Source organism: Bubalus kerabau, chromosome 6, assembly GCF_029407905.1.
Source record: "Bubalus kerabau isolate K-KA32 ecotype Philippines breed swamp buffalo chromosome 6, PCC_UOA_SB_1v2, whole genome shotgun sequence".
In the NCBI taxonomy this organism is placed as follows: Eukaryota; Metazoa; Chordata; class Mammalia; order Artiodactyla; family Bovidae; genus Bubalus; species Bubalus kerabau.
Window position 1 is genome coordinate 6,972,017 of NC_073629.1, and position 27,444 is coordinate 6,999,460.

The 27,444-nt window shown below is 41.8% G+C and overlaps 1 long non-coding RNA gene across 1 annotated transcript; it reads right to left on the reverse strand.

The window, feature by feature from the left end:
- Window positions 1-1,089: 1,089 nt before the first annotated feature.
- LOC129655915 (uncharacterized) lies at window positions 1,090-15,951 on the reverse strand. Its single transcript, XR_008716137.1, has 3 exons — window positions 15,856-15,951; window positions 10,116-10,236; window positions 1,090-1,903 (listed from the first exon to the last, which is right to left on the reverse strand). It is a non-coding gene; the product is annotated as an uncharacterized LOC129655915 (long non-coding RNA).
- Window positions 15,952-27,444: the final 11,493 nt, after the last annotated feature.

Here is a 27,444-nt window from a genome sequence, read left to right on the forward strand (position 1 = left end):
TACATAAAAAGCAAAAGTAATCATGCAGAGTTATCAGAGGCAGGAACATCCTTTAGTAACCTGAAACACATAAAGTTATTTGCAAATCTGATCGCTGTGATGCTTTTGTGTTTGCAGAGTCATAACAAGAGACTCAACATTTGATTTTTTCCAATGATATCCTATTTATAACACAAGAAATCAGCATGCTCTATAAATAGCAGCTAATGAAATCTTATTTTAAAAATTCATAAACTTAAATTTAATGATCTGCTAAATATGCTTGTGTTTCCACCAATAATCAACTATTCGGTTAAAAATAATGCAAGTCTGACCCAACAACCAGAGTCAGACCTACAGAAAAACTATCACGTAGGAGACGGAAGTCAGTGGTGTTCCAGTCTTTGTTCTCCATGTCCATTTATCCTTGTAACTGCTTGGTACACTTCTCTATCTCTTTTCCTTTTCCCACCAAAACCAAGTTCTTAAAGAGTCTAGCTTCAAGTATCTACAGTTTATGATAAATTTTAAACACTGTGTTACTGGATATCTAAATTATTAATCTCTTAGCTACAGGAGGTACATGAGCAAAGGAGGGAAAAGGATGAAGGAAGGAGAGGAAACTGGGCTTTGTCCTTTATGATGATAGTGATATTATTGTTAAATCAACCACTAATCATGGGGAAAGATGAAAAGCAGGAGAGACAGATGCACGCTTTTCTTTTCTGTCTACATTGTTCAAGAATTTTGGCTAAGATAACATGATGAAATGGTGATATTCCCAGCTCTTAAAGAATTTTCCAGTTTGCTGTGATCCACACAGTCAAAGGCTTTGGCATAGTTATTAAAACAGAAGTAGATATTTTTCCATGATCCAGTGGATGTTGGTAATTTGATCTCTGGTTCCTCTGCCTTTTCTAAAACCAGCTTGAACAACTGAAAGTTCACGGTTCACGTATGGTTGAAGCCTGGCTTGGAAAATTTTGAGCATTACTTTGCTAGCATGTGAGATGAGTGCAATTGTGCAGCCGTTTGAACCTTCTTTGGCATTGCCTTTCTTTGGGACTGGAATGAAAACTGACCTTTTCCAGTCCTGTGGCCACTGCTGAGTTTTCCAAATTTGCTGGCATATTGAGTGCAGCACTTTCACAGCATCATCTTTCAGGATTTGGAATAGCTCAACTGGAATTCCATCACCTCCACTAGTTTTGTTCATAGTGATGCTTCCTAAGCCCACTTGACTTCACATTCCAGGATGTCTGGCTCTAGGTGAGTGATAACACCATCATGGTTATCTGTGTCATCAAGATCTTTTTTGCATAGTTCTTCTGTGTATTCTTGCCGTCTCTTCTTAATATCTTCTGCTTCTGTTAGGTCCATACCATTTCTGTCCTTTATTGTGCCCATCGTTGCATGAAATGTTCCCTTGGAATCTCTAATTTTCTTGAAGAGATCTCTAGTCTTTCCCATTCTATTGTTGTACTCTATTTCTTTGCATTGATCACTGAGGAAAGCTTCTTCTCTCTCCTTGCTATTCTTCGGAATTCTGCATTCAAATGGGTATATCTTTCCTTTTATCCTTTGCTTTCACTTCTCTTCTTTTCTCAGCTATTTGTAAGGCCTCCTCAGACAGCCATTTTGCCTTTTTGCATTTCTTTTTCTTGGGGATGGTCTTGCTCACTGCCTCCTCTAAATGTCATGAACCTCCATCCATAGTTCTTCAGGCACTCAATCAGATCTAATCCCCTTGAATCTATTTGTCACTTCCACTGTATAATCATAAAGGATTTGATTTAGGTCATACCTGAATGGGCTAGTGGTTTTCCCTATTTTTTTTCAATTTAAGTGAAATTTGCAATAAAGAGTCATGATCTGAGCCAGAGTCAGCTCCCAGTGTTGTTTTTGCTGACTGTATAAGCTTCTCCTGTAGTTTAGGGGGAAAGGAAAAAATAGATAAAAGGTCAGAGGTGGTAGGAGATCGTAGTGCAATGTTAGCCTCCCTCTTCTGCTTTTCTGATAAGTACTTAACCTCTCTGTGCCTTAGCTGTCTCTTCTGTAAACTACAGATTCTAACCCTGTCACCTACTATATAACTGTAGCACACTGGGGCTTCCTAGATGGGAAGGTAGTGAAGAATCCACCTGTTAATGCAAGAGATGTTAAGTTCGATCCCTGGGTTGGAAATATCCCCTGGAGGAGGAAATGGCAACCCATTTCACTCTTCTTGCCTGGGAAATTCCATGGACAGAGGAGCGTGGTGGGCTACAGTCCATGGGGCTGCAGAGAGTCAGACACAGTTGAGCAACTGAGCACTATATAACACTGAAACAGTTAAATAACTCAAAGTACCTATGAGCGTTTATCACAGAGTATCAGGCTTCCCTACTACTAGCGCTAGTGGTAAAGAATCTGCCTGCCAAAGCAGGAGACACAAGAGATGTGGGTTTGATCCCAGGGTTGGGAAGATCCCCTGGAGAAGGAAATGGCACCTCACTTCAATATTCTTGCCTGGAGAATTCCATAGGCAGAAGAATCTGGTGGCCTATAGTCCATGGGGCTGCAAAGAGTCAGCCAAACTGAGACTGAGCACCGCATGGCAAGTATATGCTAATCGTGAAGAATCCCAAATTTTCCTCTTCCTATTACAGCAATTAAAGAATAATGACACAGCACAGTGGTATCCACAGCAGCCAGGCATCTTGACTGACCTGCAGTATATGCTAAAACCACCTAGGAAAAATTAAGCATCCTCCAGGTGCTGGTATAAGAAACCCAAACCTTCACCCTTTTCCTGACACCGAGTCCCTGTCAGCTCTCAACCACAGCCACCCTAAATCCTTCTGAGTATTCATTCCTCTGAGCTCCTTCCTCTCTTGGCAGCACCCAGACCTTCCTCTCCTTACACCTCATGTCCCTTCTCCCCTGCCCCGTCGTTCCAATCACAGCTGTGAAAGTACAGGCTGCTGAGGGAAGGGTACACTTTGGCTCCTCTCCCAAAGCAAACAATTAGGAAAGCATTAACTTCCTTTAATGGGCAGAGCAACATTAAGCAGATGGAAACCCAGACCCAGGTCACTTTGCAGAGTCCAAGTTGTGCTGGGGCTGCCAGTGTTCATATGTGACATATAAATTGAAACTTAATTGGCCATTAATGGAATTCATCTGATTAAAAACACTTGTAATTAAGCATGAAGAAGAAAAACAGCCTGAATTTTGGATATGGAGAAAGCAGAAATACATTTGATATGGTCAATAAACCCATACTTAAGAGTATGTTTAATTATTTCCTGTAATAATATCATGTAACACTGAAACCACATTAAAAACTCAATATTGTGCTCTCCACTCCCTGGTCTCACCATTACAATCCAGAGGCTTTAAGACAATTAATTGACAAGGTGATCTCTACGGTATCCTCCAAAAGGTAAGACAAGAACAATAGGGAAAACCTTTGGAAATATTATGGAATTGCAGCAACAGTTTGGAACAGAGCAATTTTTCCCGCTCTGGATCTTATAAGAGGACCTGTAAGAGTGGAGGTTCCTAAACGTGTTTCTTCCTGCTAAATTACAGAAATCCAAATAAAAATAGCATAGTGACCTCCAACAAGGAGGCAAACGTAAGGAAACAGATTCTCAGACAGGTCAGCTAATTTCCCCACTGTCACACAGGGTACATGGCAGAGCCAAGGTTTTGTAGTAATCCCGCCTTACCTCTCTCGCAGATAATTGGAAGGATAAAGCGATATCAGGTATGTGAAAACCCTTGTAAACTATAAATATATAATCAGTAGATCCATCTACAATCCATGGGGTCGCAAAGAGTTGGACACAACTTAGCAACTAAACAAAAATATATTAATCAAAATTGGAAATTATGTTAGCTAATAAAATAGCTTTAAAAAAAATTCAATTTTACCTTCTTGGGGTGAAACGATGGGATCCCAAATCCATACATCACAGTGCAGTCCTTAATGTGTACATGAAGCATCTAGCCCAGTGCCCAGCAGTCAGAGGGCTGAATAGGAGAGCAGTAAAGAGTGCAGGCTTTGGAGCCAGAATACCAGAACCAGATCCTCACTCCACTGCTTAACAGCTATGTGGCCTTTAGGAAAGTTACTTTTCTGCAACTCAGGTGGCCCATTGGTGAAATGTGGAGAACAGTAGTCCTATCCCATAGGACTGAAGGAATGCATAAAGTGTTCTTCCCACAGGGTCTGGAATACAATAAGCACTCCTAAGTGTTATGCCAAGACTCACAAGAAGCCCAGTCTCTCCCCAGAGCTCCCTTCCCCTATATGTTCCCAAATCTCCCTGTGTGTTTCATGGCTTGCATTAACAATATCATTCCTAGCACTGCTTCCAGCTCAAGCATGAAACCAACATATTTGTGTAATCCTTGGGAGTGGTGTCAGTCGCTCAGTCCCATCCGACTCTTTGTGACCCCATGGACTGTAGCCCGCAAGGCTCCTCTGTCCCTAGAATTCTCCAGGAAAGAATACTAGAGTGGGTTGCCATTTCCTTCTCCAGGGTAACTTCCTGACCCAGGGCTCGAACCCGGGTCTCCTTCATTACAGGCAGATTCTTTACTGTCTAAGTCACCAGGGAAGTCAGAGTGGCAATAGGCAACAATAGCTGTCCTGGATGCTAAAACAAGCTATCTCTGCACTGCCATCGCTCCAAGCGCAACTGCCCAAATGTGGAGACACTATGCTACCCCTTGCTGGTAGCCTCTTTGGATCAGCACTACCCAGCCCTCACCCACTCCACTGCTCCATTTGTACCACACCATCCCAAGCACAGTCTGGCCTCCCTTAACTATTGCACCCCATGGTTAGACCTGCTTGAGGGTCTCTACAGAGTCAGCCTGTCTCTCTCCTTGTCAGCCTAACACACAGTGAGAGCCATCATAAGCTTCCCAGTCCCCTAGGGTCCAGATCATACGTGGCTCTGGCCCAGAGCTAGGAGGACACCCAGCCTGGCTGTTTCTGTCCCAGGACCAACCCCTGCCAGGGCTGGCTACACAGGCATGTGATTGGCATAGGCACACAGGACCGATGCTAAGTGAACTGTCACAGGAGAGTGGAGGATGTGCTGGAGGTTTGGGACTTTGGCCCAGCTGATAGTCGTCTCACCTTCCCACCTCCATAGGGCAGATTCTCAGTCACCCTCTCCTCACTCCAACCCTGTTACTACCACCATCCTCTGCACAGGCTGATCAAGCAAGAGTGAGGCCTCATTACTGCAGTTGAATTTTGCCCCAAAAGGTCCTGAGCATGAATTGAATTAAAGATAGGTGGGATACTTGTCTGGGCTGGGACATGGCAGCAGCCATACATCCACACCTGGACCATTAGCACCAAAGAGCCGTGCTGTGGGGGTGGGGGGTGGGGGGCAGGGGGCCGGGAAGGGTTGGTTACTGGGAGTGACTGGCAGGAGGTTGGAGGTTGGGGGTCCAGTTCTGGCCATTGCACAGAGCTTGCAATCCCTCAGCATTTGCCTGTCCACCAGGTCTGGGGTGATGGGCCATGGAAAGGGGATAATGATTTCCCCAGCCCTGGCAAGGGCCCACATTTTCATTTTGCACTGAGTCTGCAGATTATGTAGTGAGCTCCAACCCATTCTCAGGATGACTGGCCACCTTTAGGGAAAACTCCATTCTTCCATCACAAGAGTATGTTCAGATTCCATGATCCCAACATGCCTGACATTTTATCCGCGGTTACCTTATAACCTGGTGGTTACCTTATAACCCTGGTGGCTCAGGTGGTAAGGCATCTGCCCACAATGCAACCCAGGGATCGAAACTGGGTAGGGAAGATCCCCTGGAGAAAGAAATGGCAACCCACTCCAGTACTCTTGCCTAGAAAATTCCATGGACAGAGGAGCCTGGTAGGCTACAGTCCATGGGGTCACAAAGAGTCAGACACAACTGAGCAACCTCACTTCACCTTATAACAGATACTGTGCACAGACGAAATCATGATTATAAGACAGTGTTTTATGTACTACTAAATTCCAAAAACTAGCCCTTCAGGATTCCATTGTTTCAAGCCTCCATGAGAACAATAATAATGGTAAACAGATCAGAGAACCATAGATGGCCTAGCTTTGTTGTACAGTTGGAAGCTATGAGAGAAAATATTGTTCAGGAAGGCTTTGATGAAAGAGAGGGCTAAGAATACCAGAGTAAGATGTATTAATAAATAAGCTACATAAAGCCTTAGAAACATTTTGAGCCAAGGAATAGTTTTTCAAACACAAAATGAATTTCATCCAAGTGAACTTTGGGAGGTAATTTCTTTGGCCATACTATCTAGGAGGCAGCCACGTCCTATTCTAAAAAATACACTTGACTCAAGAAAATATGTCCTCTCATCTGATTCCCCAGGGCTCCCTCGTATGTGTTTAGGCTCTTGTCATGTTTGCTTATACAGGACATCTCCATCTGAAAATGTTTGTGAGTAAAGGCAGCCCTCCCTGTAGGATGGGACAGATGGAGAGGTTTCAAAGGAATCTTCTGCTCTCCTAAGAGAATTAACACTCAACTCAAACCATCTCATTTCCCTTGTTCCCACTCACTCCAAGAAGTAAATATTATTATTGATTATCCAGAGACAAGGAATTCCTCAGGCTGCTTTGGTCTTTAATGTAACTATCTCAATGTTTACATATTGTTCCTTTTATATAATTGTACAGAGGGTTTTTGATGAAGTAAAGAGACCATGTGCAATGCCTACTTTATTTCCTACAGACCAGCCTTGTGACTCAGGCAGCAAGTACCAGTTGAAGGAGTGGAAACACTGCTAGTAGCTGGGAGAAACAGAAGAGACATTGGTTATAACAGACCTATATAGTTGCTCTTCCCTTTAGACGTGGCCCCCACTCAAAAAAAAAAAGGTTCTAAATTCCATTTATAAAGCAAGTAACATCCTAATAGTCCAAAAGAGGTTGTGTTCATACATTTCACCCTGTGAGGGGGTCCACAGGGTGGGACTGTGAATCCCCTCCAGAGTAGAAACTGCATCTTATTCATCTCTTAGTCTCCAGGGCTCCACACAGTGTTGAAATATATTGCTGCTTCTGCTGCTAAGTCGCTTCAGTCATGTCCGACTCTGTACGACCCCATAGACAGCAGCCCACTAGGCTCCTCTGACCCTGGGATTCTCCAGGCAAGAACACTGGAGTGGGTTGCCATTTCCTTCCCCAATGCATGAAAGTGAAAAGTGAAAGTGAAGTCACTCAGTCGTGTCCGACCCCTAGCGACCCCATGGACTGCAGCCCACAAGGCTCCTCCGTCCATGGGATTTTCCAGGCAAGAGTACTGGAGTGTTTAGGTACAGACTAAATGTTTGTGGAAGGAAAAGATGAATGCACCAGTCATTACAACACAGTAAATAATATGATGGGTTTTTTTTTTTTCTCCAAATAGAGATCTCCTCCTTTAGTTTTGAATTTTTTTTCTGAAATTTGTTTTCATCACAGAGATAAACATGGTACTAATTGGAGGCTGTGAGCCTCTTGGGGTCAAGCACAAAACCTTTGTAATTTCACTGCCGAGTGTGTGGCAGATGCATAGGGGTCAGGGGTCAACAATTATTTGTGAAATGAACGTGTGCTGCTTCCTCTGACTGCATTGAATCAAGTCAGGTCACCAGCCCCTCTTTAGCACAACTGGACCTCACTGTTTGTCCATGATTTTGGTTATTTTTGATGTGGACCATGTTTATTTTAAAGACTTTGTTGGATTTATTACAATATTGTTTCTGTTTTATGTTTTGGTGTTGGGGCCACGAGGCATGCGGTATCTTAGCTCCCCAACTGGAGGTGGAACCTGAACCTCCTGCGTTGAAAGAGTCTCAATCACTGGATGTCAAGGAAGTCTCTTGATTTTGGTTTTGGAAGCAGGACGAGGACCAACTCTCACAGCCTTCATGAATCTCGGCATGAAATCTGCACCAGTAAGCCCTTTGCCTGCTCTGTCAGGAGCTCAGTAAGACTCTGCAAATTGGTGAGCCTTGCAGACCCTTACCTTCCTCGTAGCTAGATGAGAGCAACAGGGTTCTGACAAATCAAGCAGGATTAACCCGCGTGGATCAGGGGCCAGAGAGCTCAGCCATCTCCCTAGGCCACTTAGTTCCCTGCTCACTGTTTCCTTGGGGTCTGAAAGATCAGATCTGAGAAGAATAAACACCATAATGATGGGCTTCATAAAGCTGTCGGAGACCCGACAGCCCCTCAACTCTGCAGATTCCTAATCAAGACTCAGTTCATTAGACAGTTAACTTGCCCAAGCTGCTGACTGGTTTCAGAAACTCTCCTGTTTTGGACATGTGGAAGGCAACTGTCTAGTAGAATTTAGCTCTGGCCCGTTGGAGAAATAACACAAATTTTTGGATTATTTCTTTCTCCAACAGGCCGTGATTAGAAGAAGGATACCATCAATCCAACAGTCTTTTTATAAGAAATACCAAAATAGAAACTCAAAGGTCCAGTTGGCCTGGAATCCTTCCCCCAGCTGTTCAGGCACCAAAGGTAACTGTTGTGGATAAACTTCCATTAGAGTCTGAGCGGTGTCTCCCTCTAACCACAACCACCAGGGAAGAGGAAAACAGCTCCCACCAAGAGACAGCCCAGCCATAAATCCTCTGGAAACAGAGCTCAGGATTCCTGAAAACACAGCAAGACATTTAGATTTAGAAAATCAGGGCATTTTCCTCAGCACAAATGCATCATTGTTATCTACAGGGCAATAAACTGAATGTTAGAAACACCAGCCTCTGATACTGTTGCTTGACAGATCCCCTGCCTCTGGGGGAAAATACACACGAGACAGGAAAGCTCAGTTCTGAGATGTGGAATGTAATATTTTGTTTTCCTTAGGAGGTTTGTATATTTGTTACTGCCTTATAGACAGAAAATAGGTTAAGAGGTATGACCAATCATTTTTTTGAAAAAAGATTTAGCACAGAAAGGGTATAAGGAGAAATATCAATTCATGGCAGGGTTCACTCATCAACTTCTGATAACATCAAGGTTATAAAATAATGAGCCATTGCTTTTGATATACAGAGCCAGCCCAGTGGTCCTCAAAGTGTAGCCCCCAGATCAGCATCAATATCATCTGGGAACTCATCAGAAATGCACTTTCTGAACCTCACCCTAAATCCACTGAATTAGAAACACTGAGGGTGAGACCCAGCAACCTGTATTTTAACAAGCCCTCTGGGTGATTATGATGCTTGCCAAAGTAATAATAATATGGATGCCTGCTTCCCACCCCCAGGGATATTCTGACTTAATGGCACTGGGTGTGTGACTGGGATTTCTAACACCCAGGTGATTCTAATGTGCAACAAAGTTTGGGAACCACTGCACAATGAGCAAAGAACTAATCCCTGTTTAGGTCTCTGATCATTTCTTGTACCTGGCATTTGTTACCACTTTAGTTTTGAAGAGTAAACCTTGAAGGAGTCACTCATCTTTCAAAAGATGATAACAAAAATGTAGGTAGAATTTTTTACCTGCCACCAGGTAAAAGCTCTGCGCTGTGGCCAGGTGTTAAATGTCGTATTCTCATTTACTGAGTTCATGGGGGATGCTGTGCTCAAACGCAAAAGACATTTTACCATGAATTTGCTACTCCTTTTTAAAAAATAAAGCATATTTATTGAACAACATAAATATCAACAAATATTTAAATGTGATATTATTAAAGTGACATTTTAACATTTTTAAAGTGATATTTTGCAGGAAAGTTTAAAAGTTTTAAGTATGATTCAGAGACTTTCTCATTAATATTTAATTCTTCTTCCATTAACTCTTCCTATTTCATTGTTTTAGAATTAAAAACTTTCTCAGTCATTTAATTTCAACTTCCAGCTAGCTCAGACTGAAAATGATTCTTGGTTGTTTATTTCTAGGCATATCTTAAAGCTCTGTCCAAGGCAGTCCAGTCCACATTTTATATCCTCAAGAAAGGGATACACTATAATGGAAAAGAATCTGAGTAGGACTCTATATAACTAAATAACTTGGGTGCACACTTGAAGCTCTGAGTGACACACACACACACTTGAAGCTAATACAACATTGTAAGTTAACTATACTTCATTTAAAAAGAAGAAAGAGATATACTTTGCCTTAGGTAGCAGCAAGATGAAAGATTCCAAGAGATACTGGGTCTGGGAGTGTGGCAGGTACAAGCATCCATGCAGCAAAGAGTCCTAGGATGAGTGTGGAGACCAAAATTCCTGATCTGGAAATGAAAGGCATAAAGGAAACACCAGAGAAGTAAAATAGCATCAAAGACTGCAAGAAGCAATGCAGCACCAATCAGAAATAAGGCCAGGAGTCTAGACTATATGCAACATTCAGTTCAGTTCAGTTCAGTTCAGTCGCTCAGTCATGTCTGACTCTTTGTGACCCCATGAATCGCAGCACGCCAGGCCTCCCTGTCCATCACCAACTGCTGGAGTTCACTCAGAATCACGTCCATCGAGTCAGTGATGCCATCCAGCCATCTCATCCTCTGTCGTCCCCTTCTCCTCCTACCCTCAATCCCTCCCAGCATCAGAGTCTTTTCCAATGAGTCAACTCTTTGCATGAGGTGGCCAAAGTATTGGAGTTTCAGCTTTAGCATCAGTCCTTCCCATGAACACCAAGGACTGGTCTCCTTTTGAATGGACTGGTTGGATCTCCTTGCAGTCCAAGGGACTCTCAAGAGTCTTCTCCAACACCACAGTTCAAAAGCATCAATTCTTGGGCGCTCAGCTTTCTTCACAGTCCAACTCTCACATCCATACATGACCACTGGAAAAACCATAGCCTTGACTAGACGGACCTTTGTTGGCAAAGTTACAGGAAGCCTAACAATGATGGGAGCATAGGCATTGGCTGACCCCAAAGCAGGAAGAACTTAGAAATGGGCCAAATCCAATACTGTATGATAACAAGACGTAGGCATTTTCAGTTTAAAAACAAAAACAAAGGCAGGTCCATGATTCAGATTCTGTTTGAAACTAGGCTTGGCTCACACCAGGACAAGGAGACCAAGTTGCAGATCCAGGCTGACCAATATAGACGGTACTGCACATAACAGATATTCAATACTGTCTTGCTGAATGAAAGACATTCAAAATTATTTCTGGTTTTAACTGCATATTTTTCTCAGCCAGTGACCACTGTGTGTCTGCTGCAGCAGGCCCTCACTCTGTTAGAAATTAATCTATTGCAGCAGCTGGAGGTTAAAATATAAGTGTAGATGCACTTTGGGTTAAAAAAAAAAAACAAACAAAAAAAACTCTGCACTACAGGCCGGTAAATCTGGATTTGGTCTCTAGTTCTGCTTCTAACTAACTTCGTGACTTTGGGCAAGTTCTATTATTACCTCTGCCTCTCAGGTCCTCACCTAGAAAATGAGGTAAGCAGGACAGAAATACTAGATGATCTCTAAAGTATGTTCAACTCTAAAAATTGCTGGGTCCACACACAAGTATATTCCTGAAAATCAATATCAAAAATTGGTTTATTATGTCCGTTATATGGGTACCTGCCTATCACTGACTTCCTGTTAACTGGTGAGTTCCAGGACATTATCAAGACCTCCGCGGTCAACAGGATGTAAATCTGATCTTTTAGGTCGTTGGTGGGAACAAAGTACATTTCTGTGGATACACTGAGGTCAGACTTAGAGCCCATTTGCTGCTGACTAAATTTAACTGGAAGTTTTCTAAGTTCTCCCCAAGAAAAGCCCCTGGGCTTTGCCGTGACAGATAGGAAAGCAGAAATCAGAGGCTGTGAAGTTAAATGTCTCGTTTTAGCTTTGGTCTTTGCACAGTGGGGTCAGAGGTGGGGGTCCTGGGAGTAGGGCGGTGGAAAAAAGTATCCCAGACACATGCAGAGTGTGGCATAAACACTCCCTTAAATCCTGCCCTTTTTCAGATTTCCCAGAGGACCAAGCCCACACCCCCAGTGGCTACGTGCTTCACTGCATCCTCGGCCAGAAGCAAGTTGGCCCAGGGGGCAGCCATCTGGACGCTGAAAGCCCATTACAGCCCTAACGGGCGGGTGAATCTGGTTACAGACAACAGCCTCTCCCAGCCTGACTGTCACAGGTTTGAAATCACGCACTTATGAAGCATCTGCTTGGGACACGAGGCACCCCTCCCATGGGGACTAAGGGAGGAGAGGAACGTGGAAACACAGGCACACAGGCTTCTTGGCAGACACAGGTCCTGGGCAAGGTGTCGACACTCCTTTCCTTCATCCCGCCCCTGCTCTGTTATCATCTCTTGCTGCACTGTCAGGAGCACGTACGCACACACGAACCCCTGGAATCATTCTCTCACGATATTGTTAGACTCGTGGTTTGATTTAAAGCAGGAACAGATGAGAGATAGCAGAACATCCAGGAGAAAACATCCGTTTGCACTGGAGGTAATCACGTCTCCAGATGGCCCAAGCCCTAGACCAGAGGAGGCTGCCCTGAGGTCCCCAGGCTGGGGTCGTGGAGCAAACACTATTCTGTCTTCCACAGCCCTGTTCCTGGGGCCCTGGAGAAGGCTGCGCACGGCAGCACAGGGGCTGACGGCCACTCAGGATGGGATGCACAGGAGCAAATTCCACCCTCCTCGATTCCGGAGCGTTCAGTGCCCACATGTGCATCCCTTCCTCAGGATGGGTCAGGGATCTGCCCTCAACTCAAGGCAAACTTACATCCCAAACAGTAGGTTAGGACAACAAATGTCACCCCATTCCTCCCATGACTGGCTGTGCTCCACCATGCCTAACTGGGCCTTTGTGAAGACCTCATATGTTTTCTGGCTTCCTGGAGGAAAACAGCCTGTCCCCTCCTTCCTAAAATGCCCCCCTGCTCTACGCCACCTCTTAAACCCTGCCAGAAGCAGGAGAGTGGTCTAGGACCTGACCTCTGAGTGCCAGAACTCCTAGACCCAAATCCCACTTGGCCACCCTTAGCCAGGCACTTCCTAACCTCTCTTCTCTCACCTCATTTTCCTGTAATGTGAGGAGGATAATACAGCAGTTACTTCACACAATCACTGTAAGTTAGCATCTGTAAAGGGTTTAGAAACAGGGTCTAGTCGATATCAAACACAGAAGACATCTCTGATTTTTCTCACATCATCTTTCACCATTCTTTCCAACAATTCCTGATTAAAGTGATCACATTGTTTTCAATTATTAGTTTAGATGCCTGTCGCTTGCCCTGGTTTTTGAGTTTCTCAAGGAAAGAGATCATGACATTAATTTTCATATCTCCAGTACAAAATGTTTAGCATCAAGCAGACGTTTGAAAAAAACATGTATTGAATTAAATTAGATGGGAAACTAATAATAATACCTTTCATCTAATGGGAGTTAACTATGGGCTAGACTTGTTGCTAAGTAATTTATTCATACTCATAAGCAGTTTCTTTAAATTTCATCTATGTTCTTCTCCTCATCGCTCACAAGTTTGGCTTTCAGAAGCATAAAGGAAAATTGCTATTATAAACTAAAATTCAAGGACTTACGGTGAATAAAAAGAAACAACTGGAGAAGTGAAAGTAAAGACAAATATTGATCATCAATAGAGAGATGTAGAATTATCATCTTGCAGTCTGTGAGTACAAAGGAAGGTGATACTGTGTGGCTAACTGAGCCTTCAGAAAGGCAGGCTTAAGTCTACAAAAGAGAAGTGAACAACTCAGAAATGCATCTACTGGGCAAGTCCTTCACAAAAATGGAAAAATAAGAAAGAAAGGGGATCAGAATAAAAAGACCAGAGTACATGGACTACATTCTACAGATATGATAAATAAAGATATAGAGAGATATATTTCTCTGTGCTTGCATATATACATATGTGTCTATATATATGTACTTATATTTCTCTCTGTGTGTATATATATGCACACATAAATGTACAAATAAATGTATACATGTATTAATATATACATATACATGTATATGCATAAACATGTATATAACAGGCTTCCCAGGTGGCTCCATGGTAAAGTATCTGCTTGCCAATACAAGGGATACAGGAGACACAGGTTCGGTCTCTGCATCAGGAAGATCCCCTGGAGGAAGAAATGGCAAACCACTCCAGTATTCCTGCCTAGAAAATCCCATGGACTGAGAAGCCTGGTGGGCTACAGTCCATGAGGTCGCAAAGAGACTTGACTGAGTGAGCATGCATGCACACATATATATGTGTAGCAAAAAAATGGAAGAAAAGTGAAAGAAGCTCAGTCTGAATCCAATGTGACCTGGGACTGTGAGGACTGATAACAAAAAGGAAAAATCCTAGAGCAAGCCAAGGCAGAGCAGATGAATGGATAAGAAAGCTGTGGTACATATACACAATGGAGTATTACTCAGCCATTAAAAAGAATACATTTGAATCAGTTCTAATGGGATGGATGAAACTGGAGCCTATTATACAGAGTGAAGTAAGCCAGAAAGAAAAACACCAATACAGTATACTAACGCATATATATGGAATTTAAAAAGAGGATAACAATAACCCTGTATGCGAGACAGCAAAAGAGACACAGATGTATAGAACAGTCTTTTGGAGTCTATGGGAGAGGGAAAGGGTGGGATGATTTGAGAGAATGGCATTGAAACAGGTATAATATCATATAAGAAATGAATCACCACCAGTCCAGGTTCAATGCAGGATACAGGATGCTTGGGGCTGGTGCACTGGGATGACCCAGAGGGATGGTACAGGGAGGGATGTGGGGGGTTCAGGATTGGGAACATGTGTACACCCGTGGCAGATTCATGTTGATGTACGGCAAAACCAATACAATTAAGTAATTAGCCTCCAATTAAAATAAATAAATTTAAATTAAAAAAAAAAACACCAAAGGAAAACAAATGAGGTTCTTTTTCTCAGAGGGAAGAGGTGACCGTCCAGTGTTCCAACAAACAGAAAAGAAAATACCACGGCTTAAGAAGGGACGTCATCGCGACAGCTGACAGAGCTGAAGCTCTTTGCTTCCTTCCTCTCCATTAAGGATAAGCACTGGCAAATCAGGAGGTGGGGAACACACACTGTCCACAGGGAACTGGTGACCACAGCAAACGAAACGATACTAAGAAAGCCCTTAACAGGTTAAAAGGACAAGTTAGACCTTTTACCCAGACAAAGTTGATACCACAACCATCACAAGTCACCTTTATTTAGCATTTTATGGTTTTTAAAACATCCTTTCATGCTATTATTATTTTATGAATTTAACTTCAAAATGACTTTGCAAGTTCAGAGTGAAGCGTTGGCATGAGCCTGAAGCAGTTTTTAAACTGATGCAGAAAATTCATCTTTATTTCATTTTCACATCAAAGAAAAGAGAATTAAAGCATGCAGCTTAGTTTTATCCTTTAAAAAATATTTTAAAATGTGTTCCAACTTCTATCATGAAAAAATAGGTTTTGGCAGAAGTCACAATAAAAAATGAAAACCCAAAATTTAAACAGGATTTGGGGGACTTGAGGAGAAGGCAATGGCAACCCACTCAGTACTCTTGCCTGGAAAATCCCATGGAGGGAGGAGCCTGGTAGGCCGCAGTCCATGGGGTCACTAAGAGTCAGACACGACTGAGCAACTTCACTTTCACATTTCACTTTCAAGCATTGGAGAAGGAAATGGCAACCCACTCCAGTGTTCTTGCCTGGAGAATCCAATGGACAGAGGAGCTATTGGGCTGCCGTCTGTGGGGTCGCACAGAGTCGGACACGACTGAAGCGACTTACCAGCAGCAGCAGCAGCAGGACAAGCAAATGTTAAATGTAAAGCAAAGGCGAAAGGAAAAAGAGGGGACCATTTGTTGGCCCAAACGGGGCCTCTTGCTGTGTTCTCACTCACCATCAGAGCTCTTGCCCCGGCGCCTGGCTTTTCCACTCCACCCAGGCCCAGCTCATCACGGCCGTGTGAGTGGTTGCAGAGTGAGTGGTTTAGGAGCGCCACCCTGTGTCAGATTCAGAAACTACACGTGCCAGCGGCTTCCCAGGTGGCTCAGTGGTAGAAAATCCCCCTGACAATGCAGGAGATGCAGGTTCGATTCCTGAATCGGGAAGATCCCCTGGAGGAGGAAATGGCAACCCGCTCCAGTATTCTTGCCTGGAGAATCCCATGGACAGAAAGCCTGCGGGTTATAGCCCATAGGGATGCAAAGAGTTGGTCACAACTGAGCAGGCATAGCATCCAACCATAACCTAACTTCAAGGTGATGGTTATTTCTGTAGCCCATGCAACCTAGATTTAATAGGTCTGTATTGGATGGTCTTTTAAATTGTCTGAAACCAAAACAAAGTCATGGAACTGGATACAATCATCATAATCAAGTGACAGTAAGTATTCCCTTGATCCCACAAGTGGACTAAAGATGCAGGTGCTTCTAAGGGGAAGCCCTTTCATTCACTGACACTTCAATGTCCTTAATCTTTGTCTTTAAACGCTCCCTATCCCCATCTTTATGACCTACACCTCAAAGAATAAGAAAGATTCACCCACAAATATTTTCTTTGTCTTGAAGGCTCTGCTCGCTCCAGCATCAGTTGAAACTCCAAGACAATCTTTTGGTCCAAATTTTGATGAATTCAGTTGTGAAAGGACGAGGTCCTAGGGATGAAGAAAGGGAGTAGAAGATGGTTTAGGGAGTGTTGGGTTGAAATGTGAAGTGTGGTGAGATGGGATGGAGAACAGAGAGGGAAGCAGGTACTTCACCTTCTAGACACCTGTGCACCATATTTCCCTCTTAATTCACCTAAAATGTTAGAACAATTTGCTGCCTCATAAATTCACTTTCTTCCAATGACCTTATAGACTAGCCTGCATATTCTTTGCAAAAACCAACAAAAAATGTCTTTACTTGCAAAATGATAACCTTGACGTTATTGTGTTAAAATTAAATTTGATCTCTTCTTTCCTTGGTTTTAATTACAAATGGCCCCCATATTAACTGAGATGCTTCTGCCGACTCCTGAACATATGGTCTAGGTTCCAAGTTATTTCTCTCTGGCCATAATTTTCGTAAACATGTGACTTCTTTAGTCTTCCTTGTTTATAAAATATTTTAAAGTGGTAAACAAATTTAATTTTGGAGTCTCTTCATCTTTCTACTTGCTTCCTATCCCTACTTAATTTTCACTTCCTTAAGGAAAGAATAATTTTTACCTTTCAAAATGTCTCTCCTGATGGCGCAGTGTAATGATCAATGTGTATGTTGAATTAACCCAGAAAGAATAAGGGTTGATGTGGAAGAAAATTATTGACCATAATGGTGACAAAATTCCAAAATAAATGACCAAGGGTGGGAGCAGAAACCTTAACTATGTTAACTTCCTTTTGGGAGCCTCAAAATTCAGCCATTTACATATCCAAAGTCATTCCCAGCCTTCTCTTCTTAATGGAGGGAATGCTGAATGAAGCTCTGAAGACAAGAAAATATTTAATTTGTCAATTTCAGGAACTGGATCAGATGGGATCATTAAAGGAAGAGAGTGACATCATCTTTTTCTGCACAGAGTAGTTGAGTTCAAAGTTGAAATCGCCTCCCTTGAAGCAAGATGTTTGGAGAGGCCCTGGGTCTTGATGGAGAGTGGGCATGACCCTCCTCTCTGATGCTATTCCATCCCACTCTTGGAAGATCTCTTCTAGAAGGTTCACAGGTGCTGCTAGTTGGTAATCTCTCTACTTCCTTTCTGTCCAGCAGGTGGTGTGATAAGATGGTTTGGAAAATCTTCAAGACCCAAATTCTTCTAAAGCCTGGGTTTGGAAGAAGAAGCCTCTGAAACCCAACTCTCAAGTATAAGAAGAAAATTTGTGAAAAATATCTGGCAAGGAATATACATGTATTGGTTAAGTAGAATACAGGCTGAGACAGAAGGGCTGAAGATGTTTCTGGTGGCCTGGATAGAGCAGTCTTTCATCAGAAAGATTTTCTCCTTAAAGATAAGACAGAAGTCTTACAAAATGTTAATAGGCTGATAAGATCACAGATTTTTTTTCCCACTACTTTCCCTATACTTTCAAATTTTCCACACTAAGCAGATCTCTTCATTTAATACTTGCCAAATATTAAATATTGTTACAAAAATCTTTTGTATCAATATTTATTCAACCCTTTCTAAGTTATGCATTTGTGTGACCAATCACATTAATTGTGTCTGACTTTGCGACCCTATGGACTATAGCCCACCAGGCTCCTCTGTGCATGGAATTCTTCCAGGCAAGAATACTGGAGTGAGTTGCCATGCCCTCCTCCAGGAGATCTTCCTGACTCAAGGATCGAACTCAAGTCTACCTGTGTCTCCTGTATTGCAGGTGGATTCTTTACCCACTGAGCCAGAGCCACCTGGGAAGCCCTTCTAAGTTATATTGATTCCTATTTTCTACATTTGTACCTAGATGGTGACAAAATGTAGCTTTTATTTGATTATTGGGCATGTTGGAGATGATTGTGTACATTGCTGTAACTAGAATTTTTCATGCTGTAAATAATTGCAAGGGATACGAATCAGGACCCCTTCTACCACCTACACCATAAAGTATGTTTCCCTGTTCAACTTTTAAATTCTTTCAGGTTAAAGAATTTTCATTACATTTCTCAAACAAAGGTGTATTATAGAAAAGCTTTTAACAACGTGGTGGCACGAATATCAGTCTGGTATGTGAGGAGAGAGCACAGTGGGGACATTAGTTAGGAGCTGATTATCATGGTTCAGGGATAAAGAGTCAAAAGGATGATGACAGTGAGTAGTAAGGAAGAAACGCAAGCAAGCAATACCTAAGGGAGGAGTACGGTAGATTTAGTACTGATATTCAGGTTACAGAAAAGGAAGAATCTGTGATGTGACAAGTCCAGGGGCATGGAAAAATCTGAATATTGCATCAGAACAAGAAGTAAATCAAGTGCTGACAATGGTACATTAAGATACGTGTCACTGGAAATGTTCCAGTAGGCTAGTAGGATATGTTTGGTCATTAATGAAGGATAACTCTCAATAGTGAATATAGTAAACATTAAGAAAACACTAATTTTTTCTTAAGGAACTAGAGAGCCTCTTGATGAGGGTGAAGAGGAGAGTGGAAAATACCGGCTTAAAGCTCAACATTCAGAAAACTAAGATCATGGCACACGGTGCCATCATTTCACGGCAAATAGATGGAGAAAAAGTGGAAACAGTGACCGATTTTATTTTCTTCGGCTCCAAAATCACTGCAGACAGTGACTGTAGCCACAAAATTAAAAGATGCTTGCCCCTTGAAAGAAAGGCTATGACAAATGTAGACAGCATATTAAAAAGCGGAGACATCACTTTGCTGACAAAGGTCTGTAGACTCAAAGCTATAATTTTTCCAATAGTCATGTACAGGGGTTAGAGTTGGACCATAAAGAAGGCTGAATGCCAAAAATTTGATACTTTTGAACTCTGGTGCTAGAGAAGACTCTTAAGAATCTCTTGGACAGCAAAGAGATCAAACCAATCAATCCTAACAGAAATATCAACCCTGCATATTCATTGAAAGGATTGATGAAGCTGGGGTGCCAATCCTTTGGACACCTAATGAAAAGAGCAGACTCTTTGGAAAAGACCCTGATGCTGGGAAAGACTGAGGGCAAGAGGAGAAGGGAACAACAGAGGATGAGATAGTTGGATGGCAACTGCAGGAGACAGTGAAGGTCAGGGAAGCCTGGCATGCTTCACTCCATAAGGTCACAAAGACTCAGACTTGACTCAGTAACTGAACAATAACAACAACAAACTCTAACAACTGCTGGTACGTGACCTTATTTAGAAAAGAGTCTTTAATGATGTAATCAAATTAAGATCAGTTCATACTAAATAAGGCTGAGTGCTAATTCAATATGCTGGTGTCCTCATAAGATAGGAAGAGATGCAAAAACAGACCCAGGGTGAAGATGGCCATGAGAAGATGGAGGCAGGGATTACAATTATGCCGTTACCTGCCAAGAGTGTCCGGAGCTACCAGGAGCTGAAAGAGGCAAGGCAGATTCCTCCTGCAGTGGAGGCGAGAGAACACCCCAATTTTAAATTCTAGAACTATGAAAAATACATTTCTGTTGTTTTAAACCACATAATATGTGGGTCTTTGCTATGGTAGCCCTAGAAAACAAATATGATTGCCCTCTTTAGTACTCAGCAAGGGGAGGAGAGGTAGATGTCTAGTTTTTTTGGTGGAGTGGATATTACAAGGCTATGTCACTATGGGCATCCACTGCCTGTGTAAAGTTACCCATTAGGCAGATGGGGAGATTAGGAGTGTGTTGGGTCAATAACTCTGTGTACTTTTTCCTTGACAAAGGTGATCACTGCTGTTACCTGATCATGGTATGATGAAGACTGGACTTCAGTACCAGAAATAAAGAGGTTGTCCAGCCTGCTTTCCTGGCACATGTCATGCCCACTAGAGAAACGTGTTCGCTGGCCATTTCACTGCACCCCTTCCTCTCTGGCAAAGTTCTGACAAGTTCGCGAAATGTTTATTTCAATATAAAATGGAAAGACAAAGGACAAAGAGCTCAGCTATACATCAGGAATGAGCCAGTTGAGGAGCATATAAGGGGGAAATGAGGCAGGTTCATGGGTATATCCTGTAGGCTACAAATTTCTCAGCTCTAAATATAATAAGATAATTGGTACTACTTTTTATTATTCATCTTTTTAGCTTGATGACAGAAGCACTAAAGTGCTCTTGGTTGTTAATTTAATAGGAAAATTAAAAGTTTGATTTGTGTAAGCTTTCAGAAGAGATTAACTTCCTGACTTTTTTTCTGATTTATCCTCAACTCAGCAAACATTTATTGAATCTTTATCGTGAGCCATTCACTATGCTACGCACTAAAGCTACCAAGAAGAATTTTTATATTTAATCCTTTCTTGAAAGGATTTTGCACACGAGTCGAAGAAATAGACAAATAAATAAAGAGTAATTTGGTTTTTAAAAAGTGCAGTGTAATAATGGTTACTGATAGTAATAATGATGATATTAGTAATAATAATTTTGAGTGTAGTGTATTATTACATTAAGGAGCAGAGAGAAAATTGTGCTTAATTCTCACGGGAGAGAGAATGTTGACTGCTTGCCCTGTAATCCTCCAAGGGAGACATAGGCCTAGGTGGGCAGAATGGCCAGGAAGAGAAAGAAAAATCTGTCTGAAGACCGCAAGCCTTCAACATCACTCGTTATTAGAGAAATGCAAATCAAAACTGCAATGAGGTATCACCTCACACTGGCCAGAATGGCCATCATCAAAAATTCTATACACAATAAATGCTGGAGAGGATGTGGATAAAAGGAAACCCTCCTATACTGTTGGTGGGAATATAAACTGATACAGCCACTATGGAGAACAGTATGGAGACTCCTTTAAAAACTAGGAATAAATCTACCATATGACCCAGCAATCCCACTACTGGACATATACCCTGAGAAAGCCACAATTCTAAAAGACACGTGAATCCTGATATCATAGCAGTACTATTTACAATAGCCAAAATGTGGAAATAACCGAGATGTCCATCAACAGATGAATGGATAAAGATGTGATACATATATACAATGGAATATTACTCAGCCATAAAAAAGAATGAATTTAAGTTAGTTCTAGTGAAGTGGATGAACCTAGAGCCTCTTGTACAGAGTGAAATAACTCAGAAAAAGAAAAACAAATGTAGCATATTAACATATATATGTATATATGTAATCTAGAAAAATGGTATTGATGAACCTATTTTCAGGGAAGGAATGGAGACACAGATATAGAGAATGCACTTTGTGCACACAGTGGGGGAGAGAGAGACTTGGAAGAATTGACGAAGTATTAATAGTATATACACTATCGGACACAGCTGAGGGACTTCTCTTTCACTTTTCACTCTCATGCATTGGAGAAAGGAAATGGCAACCCACTCCAGTGTTCTTGCCTGGAGAATCCCAGGGACAGGGGAGCCTGTTGGGCTGCCGTCTATGGGGTCACACAGAGTCGGACACGACTGAAGCGTCTTAGCAGCAGCAGCAGCAGCACGCTATGAGATGTAGGGTGGATAGCTGGTGAGAAGTTACTATGTAGCACAGGAAGCCCATTCTGGTGCTCCTTGATGACTCAGAGGGAGGGACAGGGAGAAGGAAGGGAGGGAGAGGGGCATGTATAATTGTGGCTGATTTGTGTTGTTGTATGGCAGAAACCAACACAACATTGTAAAAATTAAAAATCAAAAATAAACTTTTAAAAAAGACCTCAAGTCTTGAGAATTCAAGATGAGAGTCTTTGGAGAAATGCGAAGAGCACAGGAGAGGTGTGGCAGAGTGTGGGAGATGAGGTGGGGGCCACACCTTGAAGTCTGTGTAATCATCCCTCTCTGCACTGCCTGCTTTCAAACTGGTGTCCATAAGTAGAAAGGGAAGAATTTTGAATTTCTCTTAAGAATATACACGTGTATGAGCATCAGAAATGGAATATCAATAAGCAAATGATGCCACAGTCATCAGCAATTGCAGCCACCACGGATGGTGAGCTGGTGAGCCCTGAGGAAACTCAGGAAGCAAAGAATGCCTGCCATCTAGCACCCATCAAACTGCATTCACTCCGCACAGTGAACCCCGAGGAAACTCAGGACGTGAAAACACAGGATACCGGTTCCAGATAGCTCAGGCACATATCAAAGGAATGATTTCAGTGCACCCAGACTCTTGCATCTTTGCATACATAGAAAATTGCTAATTTCTTAACGAGATATCTGGTTTTCTTTCTTTTCTTTTTTTAATTAAAGGATAATTGCTTTACAGAATTTTGTTGTTTTCTGTCAAGCCTCAATGTGAATCAGCCATAGGTATACATATCTCCCCTCTCTTTTGAACCTCCCTCCCCACCCCACCCCTCTAGGTTGATACAGAGCCCCTGTTTGAGTTTCCTAAGCCATACAGCAAATTCCCGTTGGCTATCTATTTTACATATGGTAATGTAAATTTGCATGTTGCTCCTTCCATATATCTCACCCTCTCCTCCCCTCTCCCCATGTCCATAAGTCTATTCTCTATCTGTTTCTTCATTGCTGCCCTGTAAATAAATTCTTTGGTACCATTTTTCTAGATTCTGTATATATGTGTTGCTGCTAAGTCACTTCAGTCGTGTCCGACTCTGTGCGACCCCATAGGTGGCAGCCCACCAGGCTCCCCCGTCCCTGGGATTCTCCAGGCAAGAACACTGGAGTGGGTTGCCATTTCCTTCTCCAATGCATGAAAGGGAAAAGTGAAAGTGAAGTCACTCAGTCATATCCGACTCTTCGCGACCCCATGGACTGCAGCCTACCAGGCTCCTCCATCCATGGGATTTTCCAGGCAAGAGTACTGGAGTGGGGTGCCATTGCCTTCTCTGATATATATTAGAATACTATATTTATCTTTCTCTTTCTGACTTACTTCGCTCTGTATAATAGGTTCTAGATTCATCCACCATTAGGACTGACTCAAATGTGTTCCTATTTATGGCTGAGTAATAGTCCATTGTGTATATATGTACCACACCTTCTTTATCCATTCATCTGTCAATGGACATCTAGGTTGCTTCCATGTTCTAGCTATTGTAAATAGTACTGCAATGAACAATGGGATACATGTGTCTTTTTCAACCCTGGTTTCCTCAGGATATATGCCTAGAAGTGAAATTGTTGGGTCACATGGTGGTTTTATTCCTAGTTTTTTAAGGAATCTCCATACTATCTTCCACAGAGGTTGGATCAATTTACATTCCCACCAACAGTGCAGGAGCATTCCTTTTTCTCCACACTCCCTCCAGCATTTATTGTTTGTAGACTTTTTGATGATGGCCATTCTGACCACTGTGAGGTGATATCTCACTGTAGCTTTGATTTGCATTTCTCTAATAATGAGCGATGTTGAGCATCTTTTCATGTTTGTTAGACCTCTGTACGTCTTCTTTGGAGAAATGTCGATTTAGGTCTTTTTCCCACTTTTTGATTGGGTTGTTTGTTTTTCTGGTATTGAGTTGTATGAGCTGGTTGTATATTTTGGAAATTAATCCTTTGTCAGTTGTTTCATTTGCCATTATTTTCTCCCATTCTGAGGGTTGTCTTTTCACCTTGCTTATAGTTTCCTTTGCTGTGCAAAAGCTTTTAGTTTAATCAGGTCCCACTTGTTCACTTTTGTTTTTATTTATGTTACTCTAAGGGGTGGGTCATAGAGGATCTTGCTTTGATTTATGTCATCGAGTGTTCTGCCTATGTTTTCCTCTATTTTGCTAAGTCGCTTCAGTCGTGTCCGACTCTGTGCGACCCCATAGACAGCAGCCCACCAGGCTCCCCCGTCCCTGGGATTCTCCAGGCAAGAACACTGGAGTGGGTTGCCATTTCCTTCTCCAATGCATGAAAGTGAAAAGTGAAAGGGAAGTCCCTCAGTTGTGTCCGACTCTTAGCAACCCCATGGACTGCAGCCTACCAGGCTCCTCCATCCATGGGATTTTCCAGGCAAGAGTACTGGAGTGGGGTGCCATTGCCTTCTCCTGTTTTCCTCTAATAGTTTTATAATTTCTGGTCTTACATTTAGGTCTTTAATCCATTTTGAATTTATCTCTGTGTATGGTGTAAGAAGTGTTCTAATTTCATTCTTTTACAAGTAGCTGTCCAGTTTCCCAGCACCAGGTACTGAAGAGTCTGTCTTTGCCCCACTGTGTATTCTTGCCTCCTTTGTCAAAAACAAGGTATCCATAGGTGCATGGGTTTATTTGTGGGCTTTCTATCTTATTCCATTGATTTATATTTCTGTTTTTGTGCCAGTACCATAGTGTCTTGATGACTGTAGCTTTGTAGCATAATCTGAAGTCAGGAAGGTTGATTCTTCCAGCTCCATTCTTCTTTCTCAAGACTGCTTTGGCTATTCGGGGTCTTTTGTGTTTCCGTATGAATTGTGAAATTTTTTGTTCTAGTTCTGTGAAAAATGCCAGTGGTAATTTGGTAGGGGTCACATTGAATCTGTAGATTGCATTTGGTAGTATAGTATATCATTTTCACAATATTGCTTCTTCCTACCCAGGAACATGGAATCTCTCTCCATCTGTTTATGTCATCTTTGATTTCCTTCATTAGTGTCTTATAATTTTCAGTGTATAGTTCTGGTTTTCTTTAATTGACAATAGTCTTTCAATGTTCAGACTACCTGACCCTTGTTGTGAAACTTCTCTATCACCTGGCTCCCTTGCTCACCTCAGTTCTCTCAGGGTTACTTGAGATACTACTTCCCTGGCTTTAAGTCCTCAAAATTTCCACCAAATTAAAACATAAGTCTCAACTTTTCTGTTGTGAATATTTGTATAAGTTTGTGTGTGTGTGTGTTTGGTTTCAAACACAACCTAAAAGAATTCAAATGCTAGCATATTCTAATATCTGGATTACCACCTTGTGAGTGAGTACTGCCATGTGACTTTAAGGGTTACTTTGGTAGTTATAATATTTGTATTGGTTAGTGTTTACTTGATTGTAGCGTGTAACATACCAGGGGCTTCTCCTGGTAGCTCAGCTGGTAAAGAATCCTCCTGCAATGCAGGAGAACCCGGTTTGATTCCTAGTTCAGGAAGGTATGCTGAAGAAGGGATAGGCTACCCACCGCAGTATTCTTGGGCTTCCCTGGTGGTTCAGCTGGTAAAGAATCTGCCTGCAATGTGAGAGACCTGAATTTAACCCCTGGATTGGGAAGATCCCCTGGAGAAGAGAACGGCTACCCACTTCAGTATTCTGGCCTGGAGAATTCGATGGACTATATAATCCATGGGCTCTCAAAGAGTCAGACACGACTAAGCAAATTTCACTTTCACTTTCTGTCACATATTAAAGAACATTCAGTAGTCACATATTAAAGAACATTCAGTAAGTCTTGACTATCTGTCCCTGCGTAGAAGTATTTGTGGCAGAGATTACTGGTGTCTCTTACTAAAAGTTTCTCCTTTCAAAATAATGAAACCCCAAAGATTTAAATTATAGACAATCACAGGGAAAAATACCATATTGCCCAGTTTCCCTCAGAGCTAGCTGTAGTCTTGTAAATAAGTTCAAGTCAATGAATTATAGGGTTTCTCTGGTGGCTCAGATGGTAAAGAATTTGCCTGCCTTGCGGGAGACCCAGGAAGGATCGCTGGGTGGGGAAGAGCCCCTGGAGAAGGGAATGGCTACCCATTCTTGCCTGAGAATTCCATGGGACAGAAGAGCCTGTAAGCAGAAGTGTATTGTAGAAGCTTCTGGAAACCTTCCTTAAGAACAAGATGATTTCATGTATATGCCCATGAGGTTGAGTCTGCCATTGTGTTTTTCAAATATCCCATGTCCTTACTGATTCCTAATTGATTTTTTAAATTATTGATATAGGTAAATTAACATTTTTTACTGTGATTCTGGATGTCTATTTTTTTCTATAGTTATTTCAATATTCACCATATATATTTCAAGTCCACTATTTGGGACTATCTCAGTAACATTTAATCAAGAAATTCCACATGATTTTATTTGCATTTTTATTTATAACCATTTTGGTGTCGAGTAGCACTCCTGTTTTTAAAAATTCAATCTAGGAAGCTCAGTTCAGTGTTCTGTGGTGATCTAGAGGAATGGGAAATGGAGGGAAGGGAGGGAGGCCCAAGAGGGAGGGGACATATACGTACATATAACTGATTCCTTTCATTGTATAGCAGAAACTAATACATCATAGTAAAGCAACTATACCCCAATTATAAAAGCTTCAGTCTGACAATTAAAACTTTTAATTAGAGAATTTAGTCATATGTATACATTTATATATGGCCATTTACATACATTTATATACTGATATATTTGGACTTAAAGTTCTATCTTATTTTGTACTTTATGATTCCTCCATATTTCTCACTCCCTTTTTATATTCAGTATTTTTGTTATGTCAGTACTTATCCTCTGCTAGTTTGTAAGTCAAGCCCTCTTATTTAATCCTTTTAGTATTTTCTTCAGAAATTATAGCATGAATCAATTTATGGAAGAACAATGTTAATTAATGTCTTTACCCTTCTCTTGGGAGATTAAAAAAAAAAAAAACCTCAGAACACTTAACTGTTCTACTCCTTTGAAAACTCTGTGCTTTATTACTGTGCATTAAACATTTTATTTTCCAAATCCAAGTTTTATACAGTCAGTATTCATTTCGATGTACCCACTTATTCCTTTGTTACTTCTTGCATCTCAGTCCTACATCTAAGAACATCTCTTTCTGCCTTAAGTACATTGGTTAGAATTTTATTTAGCAGAGAACAAACTGCTTTTTGATTATTTGCCTGAAAATGTCTTTATTTCCCTGTGTGAAGCTGAGGCTGACACATTTTCTTTCAGGGTACTGAAGATATTCCACTGCTTTCTGGTTTTATTATTACTGTTTAAAAGTCAGCTAAAAGTG